Source organism: Cetorhinus maximus, unplaced genomic scaffold (genome assembly GCF_964194155.1).
Source record: "Cetorhinus maximus unplaced genomic scaffold, sCetMax3.hap1.1 HAP1_SCAFFOLD_698, whole genome shotgun sequence".
NCBI classification, from domain to species: domain Eukaryota; kingdom Metazoa; phylum Chordata; class Chondrichthyes; order Lamniformes; family Cetorhinidae; genus Cetorhinus; species Cetorhinus maximus.
The window spans coordinates 79,711-95,686 of record NW_027596640.1 but is presented as its reverse complement, the minus strand read 5'-3'; the positions used below and the strand labels follow the sequence as shown (position 1 = coordinate 95,686).

The 15,976-nt window shown below is 49.9% G+C and overlaps 1 pseudogene; it reads left to right on the top strand.

The window, feature by feature from the left end:
- Window positions 1–6,330: 6,330 nt before the first annotated feature.
- Window positions 6,331–6,507, top strand: LOC144674554 (U2 spliceosomal RNA; annotated as a pseudogene).
- Window positions 6,508–15,976: the final 9,469 nt, after the last annotated feature.

Genomic DNA, 15,976 nt, shown 5'->3' with positions numbered 1-15,976 from the left:
CAAGCTTTAGTGCGTCCCTCAGCACGTAGTCCTGGACTTTGGATTGTGCCAGTCCGCAACAATCGGTCGGGGACAACTCTTTGTGCTGGAAGACCAACAAGTTTCAGGCAGGCCAAAGCGCGTCTTTCACCGAGTTGATGATCCTCCAGCTGCAGTTGATGTTTGTCTCGGTGTGTGTCCCTGGGAACAGCCCGTAGAGCACAGAGTCCTGTGTCACAGAACTGCTCGGGATGAACCTCGACAGAAACCACTGCATCTCTCTCCGGACATTCTTTGCAAAGGCACAATCCACAAGGAGGTGAACAACGGTCTCTTCCCCACCACAGCCACCTCGAGGGCAACGTGCAGAGGGGGTGAGCCTCCTGGTGTGTAGGAAGGATCTGACGGGGAGGGCCTTTCTCACCACCAGCCAAGCCACGTCTTGGTGCTTGTTGGAAAGTTCTGGCGATGAGGCATTCTGCCAAATGACTTTGACAGTCTGCTGGGGGAACCATCCCACAGGGTCCACCCTCTCCTTTTTCCTCAGGGCCTCTAGGACGTTACGTGCTGACCACTGCCTGATGGACTTGTGGTCAAAGGTGTTTTTCTGCATAAATTTTTCCACCAGGGACAGGTGGTACGGCACGGTCCAACTACTTGGAGCGTTCCGCGGCAGCGTGGCCAGACCCATCCTTCGCAACACCGGGGACAGGTAGAACCTCAGCACGTAGTGACACTTGGTGTTTGCGTACTGAGGGTCTACGCACCGCTTGATGCAGCCACACACAAAGGTGGCCATCAGTATGAGGGCGACGTTGGGCACGTTTTTTCCCCCTTTATCTAGAGGCTTGTACATCGCGTCCCTGCGGACACGATCCATTTTCGACCTCCAGATAAAGCGGAAGATGGCTCGAGTGATCGCCGTCGCGCAGGAGTCTGGAATGGGCCAGACCTGCGCCACGTACAACAACAGCGAGAGTACCTCACACCTGATGACCAGGTTCTTACCCGCAATGGAGAGGGAGCGTCGCTCCCACATGCCCAGTTTCCTCTTCACCATAGCCACTCGCTCCTTCCAGTTTCTAACGCATGCCCCGGTCCCTCCGAACCATATCCCAGCACCTTCAGGCCGTCAGCCCTGACAGTGAAGGGGACAAAGGATCGGTCAGCCCAGTTCCCAAAGAACATGGCCTCGCTCTTCCCACGATTTACCTTGGCTCCCGAGGCCAGTTCGAACTGGTCGCAGATGTGCATCAGTCTGCGCACCGACAGCGGATCCGAGCAGAAGACGGCGACGTCGTCCATGTACAGGGAGGCTTTTACCTGAGTGCCTCCACTGCCTGGGATCGTCACTCTTCTTATGCCCGGATCCTTCCTGATGGACTCGGCAAAGGGTTCTATGCAACACACGAAAAGGACAGGCGAGAGAGGACAGCCCTGCCTGACTCCAGATTTAATCGGAAAGCTATCTGTTTCCCACCCATTGATTGAGACTGCGCTACTGATGTTAGTGTAGAGCAGTTGGATCCAATTTCGAATTCCCTCCCCAAAGCCCATTTTGGAGAGCACATCCCCCATGTAGGTGTGCGATATTCTGTCAAAGGCCTTCTCCTGATCCCAGCTGATGAGGCAGGTATCCACACCCCTGTCCTGTACATAGGCAATCGTATCCCTGAGTAGCGCCAGGCTGTCAGAGATCTTCCTGCCTGGCACAGTGCAGGTCTGGTCAGGGTGAATCACCAATTCCACAGCGGATTTGACCCGACTGGCGATGACCTTGGACAGAATCTTATAGTCCACATTCAACAGTGAAATGGGTCGCCAATTTCTAATTTCCTCCCTTCCCCCCTTGTGCTTGTAGATGAGGGTGATGATGCCTTTCCTCATGGATTCTGACATACTACCGGCCAGGAGCATACTCTCGTACACTCCTAGCAGGTCTGGGCCGATCAAGTCCCACAGAGCCGAATACAACTCCGCCGGCAAGCCGTCGTTTCGGGGAGTTTTACTCTTCTCGAAGGACTCAAGGGCCTTAGTCAGTTCATCAGGAGTTAGCGGTTTGTCCAGGCTCTCCCGCGTACTGTGGTCCAAGACCTCCGTGATAGAGGACAGGAAGGACTGGGAGGCCGTGCTGTCCGTGGGCTTCACGTCATACAATCCGGCATAAAAGGATTTGCTGATCCTCAAAATGTCCGACCGTGATGACTTTACTGAGCCGTCTTCTTCCTTCAGGCTGCTGATCACAGAGCGCTCTCTGTGTACCTTTTGGAAGAAGAAACGTGAGCACGTCTCATCCTGCTCCACGGAGCGGACTCTGGAACGGAAGATGATCTTGGAGGCCTCCGAGGCAAAATGCGAGGCTTGCTGGCCCTTCACCTCTTGGAGCTCCTCCTTGACATCGACCCCCATCGACCGCAGCCGGAGCAGATTCTGCATCTTTTTCTGGAGTCGGGACATTTCCCTCTGTTCCTTTCTAGCTTTCTGGGTTCCTTTGAGGATGAAAAACCTCTTGATGTTTCCCTTGATCGCTTCCCACCAGTGTGTCAGGGACTCAAAGAGGGGTTTCACGGTTCTCCAACCTTTGTAATCCCTCTTGAGCTCCTCAATGTTCTCTGGGGTCAGCAGTTGCACATTTAGCTTCCATTTGTGAACACCATGGGTATGCAGGAGCAGACCAAAGTTCTGGGACTCTCGGAGACAACAGGTTTGGTAAGAGACTAAATGCTTTCAAATGGGTGTAAAGATTGTATCCATAAATGTGCGTAGCATTAAATCTACTACATGATGTGCTGCGACCTTGGACTACCTTGCCAAGGTCAAAGCTGACCTGTTGTTTCTGCAGGAGTGTGCGATACCGCACCTCAGCTCCTACAGGCAACGGTCACGATGGTGGTCCCATGGGCCATCGATCTGGTCGGGAGGAAACGACTCTCGTTCCTCCGGCCTGGGTATTCTGCTGCAGGGAGGCAACTTCGCCTTCTCCGAGGTTAAGGAGGTGGTGGGCGGGCGCCTCCTGGTAGCAGACGCAATGTACAAGAATGCTCCACTCCGGTTAATTAACATGTACCCCCCGGCACAAGGGGCTGAGCGGCTGGAGGTTTTTCAGCAGCTCCCACTGCTGCTGGCGACCTCCAGGCCGGTCATTCTGGGCGGTGACTTCAACTGCATCATCGATGCGGCTGGACGATCCGGCAGGGCCGGCAGCAGATTGGACGCTACGTCCAGATCCCTGATGGAAACAGTTAAGGATGCCAAGCTGCACGACGTCTTCAGCAACCCTGCAGACGGAGCGCAGCGTAGATACACCTGGTCGCGGCCAGACGGGTCCATTCGTTCCAGGATAGACTTCCTGTTTGTGTCCCGTGCATTCACAGTCAGATCCACCGAGGTCAAGCCGGTGTTCTTCTCTGACCACTGCCTCCTACTGGCGGACTGCCACTTGGAGAAGGACCTGAGGGTGGGCAGGGGGGCATGGAAGCTAAATGTGCAACTGCTGACCCCAGAGAACATTGAGGAGCTCAAGAGGGATTACAAAGGTTGGAGAACCGTGAAACCCCTCTTTGAGTCCCTGACACACTGGTGGGAAGTGATCAAGGGAAGCATCAAGAGGTTTTTCATCCTCAAAGGCACCCAGAAAGCTAGAAAGGAACAGAGGGAAATGTCCCGACTCCAGAAAAAGATGCAGAATCTGCTCCGGCTGCAGTCGATGGGGGTCGATGTCAAGGAGGAGCTCCAAGAGGTGAAGGGCCAGCAGGCCTCGCACTTTGCCTCGGAGGCCTCCAAGATCATCTTCCGTTCCAGAGTCCGCTCCGTGGAGCAGGATGAGACGTGCTCACGTTTCTTCTTCCAAAAGGTACACAGAGAGCGCTCTGTGATCAGCAGCCTGAAGGAAGAAGACGGCTCAGTAAAGTCATCACGGTCCGACATTCTGAGGATCAGCAAATCCTTTTATGCCGGACTGTATGACGTGAAGCCCACGGACAGCACGGCCTCCCAGTCCCTCCTGTCCTCTATCACGGAGGTCTTAGACGACAGTACGCGGGAGAGCCTGGACAAACCGCTAACTCCTGACGAACTGACTAAGGCCCTTGAGTCCTTCGAGAAGAGTAAAACTCCCGGAAGCGACGGCTTGCCGGCGGAGTTGTATTCGGCTCTGTGGGACTTGATCGGCCCAGACCTGCTAGGAGTGTACGAGAGTATGCTCCTGGCCGGTAGTATGTCAGAATCCATGAGGAAAGGCATCATCACCCTCATCTACAAGCACAAGGGGGGAAGGGAGGAAATTAGAAATTGGCGACCCATTTCACTGTTGAATGTGGACTATAAGATCCTGTCCAAGGTCATCGCCAATCGGGTCAAATCCGCTCTGGAATTGGTGATTCACCCTGACCAGACCTGCTCTGTGCCAGGCAGGAAGATCTCTGACAGCCTGGCGCTGCTCAGGGATACGATTGCCTATGTACAGGACAGGGGTGTGGATACCTGCCTCATCAGCTTGGATCAGGAGAAGGCCTTTGACAGAATATCGCACACCAACATGGGGGATGTGCTCTCCAAAATGGGCTTTGGGGAGGGAATTCGAAATTGGATCCAACTGCTCTATACTAACATCAGTAGCGCAGTCTCAATCAATGGGTGGGAAACAGATAGCTTTCCGATTAAATCTGGAGTCAGGCAGGGCTGTCCTCTCTCGCCTGTCCTTTTCGTGTGCTGCATAGAACCCTTTGCCGAGTCCATCAGGAAGGATCCGGGCATAAGAGGAGTGACGATCCCAGGCAGTGGAGGCACTCAGGTAAAAGCCTCCCTGTACATGGACGACGTCGCCGTCTTCTGCTCGGATCCGCTGCCGGTGCGCAGACTGATGCACATCTGCGACCAGTTCGAACTGGCCTCGGGAGCCAAGGTAAATCGTGGGAAGAGCGAGGCCATGTTCTTTGGGAACTGGGCTGACCGATCCTTTGTCCCCTTCACTGTCAGGGCTGACGGCCTGAAGGTGCTGGGGATATGGTTCGGAGGGACCGGGGCATGCGTTAGAAACTGGAAGGAGCGAGTGGCTATGGTGAAAAGGAAACTGGGCATGTGGGAGCAACGCTCCCTCTCCATTGCGGGTAAGAACCTGGTCATCAGGTGTGAGGTACTCTCGCTGTTGCTGTACGTGGCGCAGGTCTGGCCCATTCCAGACTCCTGCGCGACGGCGATCACTCGAGCCATCTTCCGCTTTATCTGGAGGTCGAAAATGGATCGTGTCCGCAGGGACGCGATGTACAAGCCTCTAGATAAAGGGGGAAAAAACGTGCCCAACATCGCCCTCATACTGATGGCCACCTTTGTGTGTGGCTGAGTCAAGCGGTGCGTAGACCCTCAGTACGCAAACACCAAGTGTCACTACGTGCTGAGGTTCTACCTGTCCCCGGTGTTGCGAAGGATGGGTCTGGCCACGCTGCCGCGGAACGCTCCAAGTAGTTGGACCGTGCCGTACCACCTGTCCCTGGTGGAAAAATTGATGCAGAAAAACACCTTTGACCACAAGTCCATCAGGCAGTGGTCAGCACGTAACGTCCTAGAGGCCCTGAGGGATAAGGAGAGGGTGGACCCTGTGGGATGGTTCCCCGAGCAGACTGTCAAAGTCATTTGGCAGAATGCCTCATCGCCAGAACTTTCCAACAAGCACCAAGACGTAGCTTGGCTGGTGGTGAGAAAGGCCCTCCCCGTCAGATCCTTCCTACACGCCAGGAAGCTCACCCCCTCTGCACGTTGCCCTCGAGGTGGCTGTGGTGGGGAAGAGACCGTTGTCCACCTCCTTGTGGATTGTGCCTTTGCAAAGAAAGTCTGGAGAGAGATGCAGTGGTTGCTGTCGAGGTTCATCCCGAGCAGCTCTGTGACACAGGACTCTGTGCTCTACGGGCTGTTCCCAGGGACACACACCGAGACAAACATCAACTGCAGCTGGAGGATCATCAGCTCGGTGAAAGAGGCTCTTTGGTCTGCCCGAAACTTGTTGGTCTTCCAGCACAAAGAGTTGTCCCCGACCGATTGTTGCGGACTGGCACAATCCAAAGTCCAGGACTACGTGCTGAGGGACGCACTAAAGCTTGGGGCAGTTGCCGCAAAGGCGCAATGGGGAAGGGTCGCTGTCTAAGACCTTTCTACCACAGCGCACCGAGAGACTGGGATCTGTTTAGAGCCCCTCGGTCTGTACAGATCAAAATGAAAGGCTGTAAATGATTGTAATATTGTTTGTACTGATGCACCTGCTGATACATTTTGTAAAAGTTTAACCTGCATTGTACCCTTGTAATGTTGTTTTTGAAATGGTTTGGAATGTGATTGAAGATATTTTATGAATAAAGTATATTTTTACAAAAGAAAAAAAAATCTGTTCTTATCAGTTTAATATCTGATACGTCCCTTATCTGGGGACCATATATTAAATTGATTTTTGGAGCAGGGAGATGGAATAGGGGCTTGCTCCGTCCACTCCACGCATCGACCCGGTATTGCAGTATCTCTGGGAACGGTGCACCCTCCCCTTTCCAGGGGATTTTCAATGCTAAAAATAGTTTTCTTACAAACATCTGCTTTCTTTACTTCTCAACATGTACATGTTCCAAAATCCAACTTTCTTTCTTTCTCTCTCTCTCTCTCTCTCTCTCTTTCTCACTCACTCACCCGCAGCAGCTACACACAAAAAACATGCACGCTCACCCAACACTCACAGACAGCACTCTCATCTCACAAACACTCTACCTCACTCATATAAAAACATCTTTCACTTGCAAATACACCTCTCAAACACTCTCTCAGCTGCACCTTTCGCCTCACAACATTTTAAACCAGCTCTCTGCTGCCGCTGCCGCTGCTGCTGATTCAGCAACAATCAAAACTCACACCTCAAACCTCACACACTTTACACAGCTACTCCGAAACCTCTACATCCACATTCACACAATCCTTACATTGCACAAGGAGCCCATTCCCCCCGTCGTGCCTGCACCAGTTCTCCCAATGAACATTTCACCTCGTGCCTTTCTCCTGCCTTCTCCACGTAACCCGGCACATGCTTTCTTTTCAAATAATCATCTCATTCCCTCTTCAATTGAACCTGCCTCCGCCGCGCTATCAGGCGGTGCATTCCAGACCCTGGCCACTCGCTGCTCCTATCACTTTTGCTTCTTTTGCCAGTTACTTTAAACCTGTGCCCTCTCCTTCTCGATCCTTGCCCCGGTGCAAACAGTTTCTCCCTATCTACTCTCTCCAGACCCCTCATGATTTTCAATACCTCTATCAAGTCTCCTCTCGGACTTCTATTCCCCAAGGAATACATTCCCAGCTTCCCCAATCTTACTTCATAACTCAACTTCCTCGCCCCTGGAACCAAACTCGTAAACCTCTTCTGCACTCTCTCCAATGCCTTCACTACCTTCCTACAATGCAAGTCAAATTGCAATCCGTCAGAGTCGGCATGGCTTTATGAAGAGTAAATCGTGTTTGACTAATTTGCTGGAGTTCTTTGAAGATGTGACAAGCAAAGTGGATAATGGGGATCCTGTAGATGTAGCATGTCTGGACTTCCAGAAGGCATTTGATAAGGTGCCGCACAAAAGATTAATACACAAGATAAGATCACACGCAGCTAAGGGTAATATATTAGCTTGGCTAGAGGATTGGCTAACCAACAGAAAGCAGAGAGTCAGGATTAATGGGTCTTTTGTGGATGGCAAGCTGTAACTAGTGGGGTGCCACAGGGTTCGGTCCTTTGGCCCCAACTATTTACTTGGATTCAGGGGTAGAAGGTACTATAGCTAACTTTGCAGATGACACCAAAATAGGTGGGAAAGTAAGTTGCAATGAAGAAATAAGAAATTTACAAATGGATTTGGACAGGTTAGGTGAATGGGGCAAAATTTGGCAGATGGAGTTTAACGTGGATAAGTGTGAGGTTATCCATTTTGGTCAGAAGAATAAAAAGGTGACTTATTATTTAAATGGAGAGAAACTTCAGAAATGCTTCAGCACAGAGGGATCTGGGTGTCCTCGCGCATGAATCGCTGTAAGCTAGTATGCAGGTACAGCAGGTAACAAGGAAGGCAAATGGAATCGCTTCTCGGCCTTTTGGCAAAGATCAAGTGTAGTCGTGAAGCAATGGCTATAACCAGTCGAGCCCCATATCATGGGGTACGTAACACCGTTCGGGTGACGGTGAAGGACAGCGAAGCTTTCTTTACTTTCCAACATGTACATGTTTCAAAACCCAATTGGATCCAACTGCTGTACACTAACAGCGCAGTCTCATTCAATGGCTGGGAATCAGATAGCTTTCCGATTAAATCTGGAGTCAGGCAGGGCTTCCCTCTCTCCCCTGTCCTGTTTGTGAGTTGCATAGAACCCTTTGCTGTGTCCATCAGGAAGGATCCGGGCATATGAGGAGTGACAATCCCAGGCAGTGGAGGCACTCAGGTCAACGCCTCCCTGTACATGGACGATGTCGCTGTCTTCTGCTCGGATCCGCTGTCGGTGCGCAGACTGATCCAGGTCTGCGACCTGTTCGATCTGGCCTCGGGAGCCAAAGTAAATCGTGGGAAGAGCGAGGCCATGTTCTTTGGGAACTGGGCTGACCGATCCTTTGTCCCCTTCACCGTCAGGGCTGTCGGCCTGAAGGTGCTGGGGATATGGTTCAGAGGGACCGAGGCATGTGTTAGAAACTTGAAAGAGCGAGTATCAATAGTGGAAAGAAAAGTGGGCATGTGGGAGCGACGCTCCCTCTCATTTGCGGGTAAGAACCTGGTCATCAGGTGTGAGGCACTCTCGCTGTTTCTGTACGTGGCGCACGTCTGGCCCATTCCAGACTCTTGCGCGATGGCGATCACCCGAGCCATCTTTAGCTTTATCTGGAGGTCGAAAATGGATCGTGTCCGCAGGAACGCGATGTACAAGCCTCTGGATAAAGGGGGAGAATACGTTCCCAACATGCCCTCAAACTGTGTGCGGCTGCATCACGCTGTGCGTAGACCCTTGGTACGCAAACACCAAGTGTAACTATGTGTTGAGGTTCTACTTGTCCTCAGTGTTGCGAAGGATGGGTCTGGCCACGCTGCCGCGGAACGCTCCAAGTAGTTGGACCGTGCCGTACCACCCGTCCCTGGTGGAAAAATGTATGCAGAGAAACACCTTTGACCACAAGTCCATCAGGCAGTGGTCGGCACATATCGTCTTAGAGGTCCTGCGGGAAAAAGGGAGAATCCTGTCGGATGGTTCCCCAGCAGACTGTGAAAGTCATTTGGCAAAATGCCTCATCGCCAGAACTTTCCAACAAGCACCAAGACGTAGCTTGGCTGGTGGTGAGAAACGCCCTCCCCGTCAGATCCTTCCTACACGCCAGGAGTCTCACCCCCTCTGCATGTTGCCCTCGAGGTGGCTGTGTTGGGCACGAGACCGTTGTTCACCTCCTTATGGATTGTGCCTTTGCAAAGAAGGTCTGGAGAGAGATGCAGTGGTTTCTGTCGAGGTTCATCCCGATCAGTTCTGTGACACAGGACTCTGTGCTCTACTGGCTGTTCCCAGGGACACACACCGAGAGAAACATCAACTGCAGCTGGAGGATCATCAACTCGGTGAAAGACGCGCTTTGGTCTGCCCGAAACTTGTTGGTCTTCCAGCGCAAAGAGTTGTCCCCGACTGAGTGTTGCAGACTGGCACATTCCAAAGTCCAGGACTACGTGCTGAGGGACGCACTAAAGCTTGGGGCAGCCGCCGCAAAGGCACAATGGGGAAGGGTCGCTGTCTAAGACCTTTTGTGCTACAGCGCACCGAGAGACTGGGAACTGTTTAGAGCCCCTCGGGCTGTACAGCTCAAAATGAAAGGCTGTAAATGATTGTAATATTGTTTGTACTGATGCACCTGGTGATACATTTTGTAAAAGTTTAACCTGGATTGTACCCTTGTAATGTTGTTTTTGAAATGGTTTGGAATGTGATTGAAGATATTTTATGAATAAAGTATATTTTTGCAAAAAAAAATCTCTCTCCAGACCTTCTTTGCAAAGGCACAATCCACAAGGGTGTGAACAACGATCTTGTCCCCACCACAGCCACCTCGAGGGCAACATGCAGAGGGGGTGAGACTCCAGGCGTGTTGCGGATTCCCTCCCCAAATCCCATTTTGGAGAGCACATCCACCATGTTTGTCCAGACTCTCCCATGTACTGTTATCAAAGCCCTTTGTAATGGTGGACAGGAAGGACTGGGACTCCGTACTGTCTGTGGGCATCACATCATACAATCCGACATAAAAGGATTTGCTGATCCTCAAAATGTCGGACTGCGATGACTTTACTGAGCTGTCTTCTCCCTTCAGGCTGCTGATCACAGAGCTCTCTCTGTGTACCTTTTGGAAGAAGAAACGTGAGCACGTCTCATCCTGCTCCACGGAGCGGACTCTGGACCGGAAGATCATCTTGAAAGGCCTCCGAGGCAAAGAGCGAGGCTTGCTGGCTCTTCACCTCTTGGAGTTCCTCCTTGATATCTACCCCCATCGACTGCAGCCGGAGCAGGTTTTTCTGGATAAAAGCAAAAAACTGCGGACGCTGGATATCCAAAACTAAAACAAAAAGACCGGAAAAACTCAGCAGTTCTGGCAGCATCTGCGGAGAGGGACACAGTTAACGTTTCAAGTCCGAATGACCCTTCAACAGAGAAGTTCTGTTGACGGGTCATTCGGACTCGAAACATTAACTGTGTCCCTCTCCGCAGATGCTGTCAGACCTGCTGTGTTTTTCCAGGTATTTTTGTTTTTGTTCAGGTTTTTCTGGAGACGGGAAACGTTCCCCCAGCCTCTCCCTCTCTCTCTTGCCTTCTGAATACCTTTGAGGGTGAAAACCTCTTCATGTTACTAACAAAAACACATGAACATATGAATTAGCAACAGGAGTCGGCCTCTCAGCCTTTCAAGCCCACTTCGCCACTCAATAAGCTCCCGGCTGATCTGATCGTAACCTCATTTCCACATTACCCCCTACCCTCGATAACCTTTCACCCACTTACTTCTCAATAATTAAAAATATTCAACGATTCTGCTTCCATCGCCTGTTGAGGAAGAGAATTCCAAAGTTTCACGACTCTCTGAGAGAAAAGAATTTCCCCTCACCTCTGTCTTAAACAGTGGCCCCAAATACAAGATTCTCCCACAAGAGGAAACATCCTCTCCACATCCACCCTCTCAAGGCCCCTCAGCTTCTTGTATGTTTTAATCAAGTCGCCCCTTACTCTTCTGAACTACAGCGGATACAGGCCTAGCCTGTCCAATCCTTCCTCATAAGGCAATCCGCCCAATCCAGGTACTAGCTGGGTAAACCGTATCTGAATGGCTTCCAACACATTGACATTCTTCCTCAAATAAGGAGACCAATAGTGTACACAGTGCTCCAGATGGGGTCACACCAATGCCCTGAATAACTGAAGCATCAGCTCTCTACTTTTCTATTCAACAGTGAGGCCCGAGTGCGCAGGCGCAACTGTTGCTGACGCCTTTCCAGTCAGCGGAAGGAGTTACAGTATTTTCAGTGGTAGCAATAGAATCAACATCAGTGCTGCCTCTATTAAATAGCTCAAGGAACGCTGCTTATGGAAAACAAAGAAAAGATTGCTTTCTATTATTCTGCCTGATTGCGTTGGTTTATTTTAGATTTTACTTTTCTGATTGTGCAATTTAATTAACGGTAATTAATGTTCAGTTCAGGGATCTGTCACCTGCAACATTAAATGACATTTGATTTTGTGTTATTGGCCTGAGTTTGCTTCATTTGTTCTGCAGGTGCAGCGTAGGCCAATGTTTAATGATGCACCGAAATATCGCGAGAGTGCGCGTTGACGTTGGGACGCTCGGCTGATGTCAACATGTGTCATTTCAGGCTCGAGTGAATGGGACACGCGTCCGCCCGCCAAGCGAAAAATTCTGCCCATTGAGTTCAGTCTTTAGCCTGATTTGGGCAGTGAAAGAAGTTGTTTTGGACAATGGAGCCCCAAATACTGGAAAACCGTTCAAACAAAAGCACCATTCACTTGCAAATACACCTCTCCACCACACTCTCTCTCTCTCTCTCTCTCTCTCCCTCACTCCACTGCAGCTTTTACCTCACAACATTTTAAACCAGTTCTCTGCTGCCGCTGCTGATACCGCTCTTAAAAGTACAGCAAGCTCCCAGCTCAAAGCTCATAGACTTTACACAGCTGCTGACAAGCGTCTAAATTCACGATCACACAATTGTTACGGTGCATAAGCAGGCCAATCGGCCCATCGTGTCTGTACTGGCTCTCTGAATGAGCATCTCAATACCGTGTGTCATTCTCCTACCTTCTCCCAGTAACCCTACAGATTGTTTCTTTTCAACTAATTATCTAATTCCCTCTTGAATGCTTTGATTGAACCACACTCTCAGTCAGTGCGTTCTGGACCCTAGCCACTCTGTGTGAAAAAGCTTTCTCTCAAATCGTTTTTGCTTCTTCTGCCAGTTGCTTTAAATCAGAGCCCCTCGGGCTGTCCAGCTCACAATGCATTGAATGCATTGAATGCTAATTGTATTATAATTGTATTGAAGCACCTCAGAGAGCAACTTGATGGATGTTGATAACTCCAACCCCATTGTCTGATTGTCTGTAATGACCAGATTGAAATGATTGTAATATTCATTGATCGTATTGATGCACCTGGTGATCCATGTGTAAAAGTTGAATCTGACTGTACTTTTTGTGATGGTGAATTTGAAATATTTTGGAATGTTCTTCCAGATATTTTATGAATAAAGTATATTTTTCACAAAAAACGTTTCGGTTCTTCAAAAGAATCCCACCTCAGCAGCACCCCTCCCCTAGCCATGAGGTGGAACCTGGTGGGGGATGGGGGCAACAGCTAAAGCGAGACAAGACCTGTTGGAGTGGATGGCTCCCTTACATGTGCAAATCAGGACCCAGACGCTTCATGTGGGGCCGACAGTAAACTATTAAAAAAAGCTTTACTGCCGGACATTCGGAAAACAATCTCAAAATTACAGAAGCTGCAACATGACACAGCTCAGCCCAATTGAGGCCGTGCAATACAATGAGACAAATTATCAACTTTTGCCGTCACACCATTATTTCCTTCACAATCACTTGAGATTCCATTTTTACAATGTTTATCCGTCCTTCTCCAAGGTTATTTTCTACAACATTTTAGGAATTTTTCAACCTCAACCTGCATTTGAATGCAAGGCAAACTTGGGAACAAAATCACTTGTGAGCACAGAACAATATCTGCCAGGTTGCACCAATTTCCTCTCACTTTACTTTTAATCATCTCCCCATCATTTCATGAAGCCCCTGTGCGACAGGCAAGGTGAGTGGGAAGGGGCAGCAGAAAAGAACAACCGTGCAGATTGAGCAACTTGCAGAAAGGAAAAGGCTTGTTCTAGGAAAGTGAAAATTATCTGCGCTGTAAATACATCTTGCACAACATTTTGAACTTGATCTTCAAACTAGCATGCTTACCTGAGTGTTTTTGCTGCTCAATTCTCCCAGATCTCAGCTTTCCTCTTTTCAATTGAATTTGTCTTGGTCTCTTGTGCTTAGCACAGTTTTCAGGTTCCTCCTGGCAATGCACTGGGCTGGTCAATTCTTGTGAGTGCTCCGTGATAGATCAACACTCGGTATTTCTGTCCTCAGCAGTGGCTGCTAACCTTTGATTGTTTCAATCAAGGCTTGTATCAGTAACATCCATGCGGAAATTAAAATGCCGCTACTCTCTTCGCTCACTGCTCCTAGTCTGGTCTTTTCCTCACACTGAATTTGAATAAACATTCCAGGCTGCTGAATCGATCAGATATCAGGGACAGAGAGAAGCCCAACACCTTGACTCCTCCCCTCAGCCCAGTAAACAACAGTCACTGTACTTGATTTGCTGTTGATCTCTAAGCTTGTGAAAAAGTACATTTTGTTTCATAAAATGTGTAAAGCTACATTCCAGAACAGTTCAAATTTAACACATCAGTTTCATTCCATACAGGGTGCCTCACTACACTTAGAGTTACAGGTTACATTACAGCATTCATTTCATGTTAAACATACAGCCCGAGGGGTTTTACACAGCTTCCAGCAAGACTTGGCTTGGCCGGTGGTGAGAAAGGCTCTTCCAGTCTTTTTTCATTCATTTACACAGGACGTGGGTATCACTGGCTAGACCAGCATTTATTGCCCATTCCTAATTGCCCTTGAGAAGGTGGTGCTGAGCTGCCTTCTTGAACCGCTGCAGTCCATGTGCTGTGGATACACCCACATTGTGTTAGGGAGCGCTTCCAGGATTTGGATCCAGCGACAGTGAAGGAACGGTGACATATTTCCAAGCCAGGATGGTGAGTGGATTGGAGGGGAATCTGTAGGTGGGGGTGTTCCCATGTGTCCGTTGTCCTTGTCCTTCAGATGGTAGTGGTCGTGGGTTTGCAAGGTGCTGCCTAAGAAACTTTGGGGAGTTCCTGCTGTGCATCTAGCAGAAGGTACACACTGGTGCCGCTGTGCGTTGGTGGTGTTGGGAGTGAATGTTTGTGGATGGGGTGCCAATTAAGCGGTCTGCTTTGTCCTGGATGGTGTCAAACTTCTGGAGTGTTGTTGGAGCGGCACTCACCCAGGCAATTGGAGAGTATTCCATCACACTCCTGACTTATGCCTTGTAGGTAGTGGACAGACTTTGGGGAGTCAGAAGGTGAGTTACTCGGCGCAGGATTTCTGGCCTCTGACCTGCTCTTGCAGCCACAGTATTGAGATGGTAGTCCAGTTCATTTTCTGGTCAATGGTAACCCCCAGCACATTGATAGTGGGTGATTCAGCGATGGCAATGCCATTGAATGTCAAGGGGTGATGGTTAGATTCTCTCTTGTTGGAGGTGGTAATTTCTTGGCACTTATGTGGCGTAAATGTTACTAGCCACTTGTCAGCCCAAGCCTGGATATTGTCCAGGTCTTGCTGCATTTGGACATGGGCTGCTTCAGTAACTGAGGAGACACGAACGGTCCTGAACATTGTGAAATCATCAGCGAACGTCCCCGCTTCTGACCTTTTGATGGACGGAAGGTCATTGATGAAGCAGCTGAAGATGGTTGAGCTGAGGATACTACCCTGAGGAACTCCTGCACTGTTGTCCTGGAACTGAGATGATTGACCTCCAACAACCACAACCATCTTCCCTAGTGCTGGGTATGACTCCAACCAGCGGAGAGCTTCCCCCCATTTCCCATCGTCTCCAGATTTGATCGGGCTCCTTGATTCCACACTCGGTCAAATGCTGTCTTGATATCAAGGTCAGTCACTCTCACGTCACCTCAGGAGTTCAGCTTTTTTGTCCATGCTCGAACCAAGGCTGTAATGAGGCCAGGAGCTGAGTGACCCTGGCCAAACCCAAACCTGTCAGTGAGCAGGTTATTGCTAAGCAATGGCCGCTTGATTGCGCAGTTGATGACCCCCTTCCATGACTTTACTGATGAACGAGAGTAGAGTGATGGGGCGGTAACTGGCTGGGTTGCGTTTGCCCTGATTTGTCTGTACAAGACATACCTGGGCAATTTTCCACATTGACGGGTAGATGCCAGTGTGGTAGCTGTACTAGAACAGCTTGGCTAGGGGCACGGCATGTTCCGGAGCACAAGTTTCAGTACCATTACCGCAATATTGTCAGGGCCCATAGCCTTTGCAGTATCCAGTGTCTTCAGCCATTTCTTGATATCAAGTGGAGTGAATCGCTTTGGCTGAAAACTGGCATCTGTGATGCTGAGGACCTCAGAAGGAGGTCGAGATGGATCATCCACTCGGCATTTCTGGCTGAAGATTATTGCAAGTGCTTCAGCCTTATCTTTTACACTGATGTGCTCCGCTCCACACTTGGTCAAATGCTGTCTTGATATCAAGGTCAGTCACTTGACTCTGTCTGTCATTTGCTGCTTATGCTGTTTGGCTCGCAAGTCGTCCTGTGATGTAG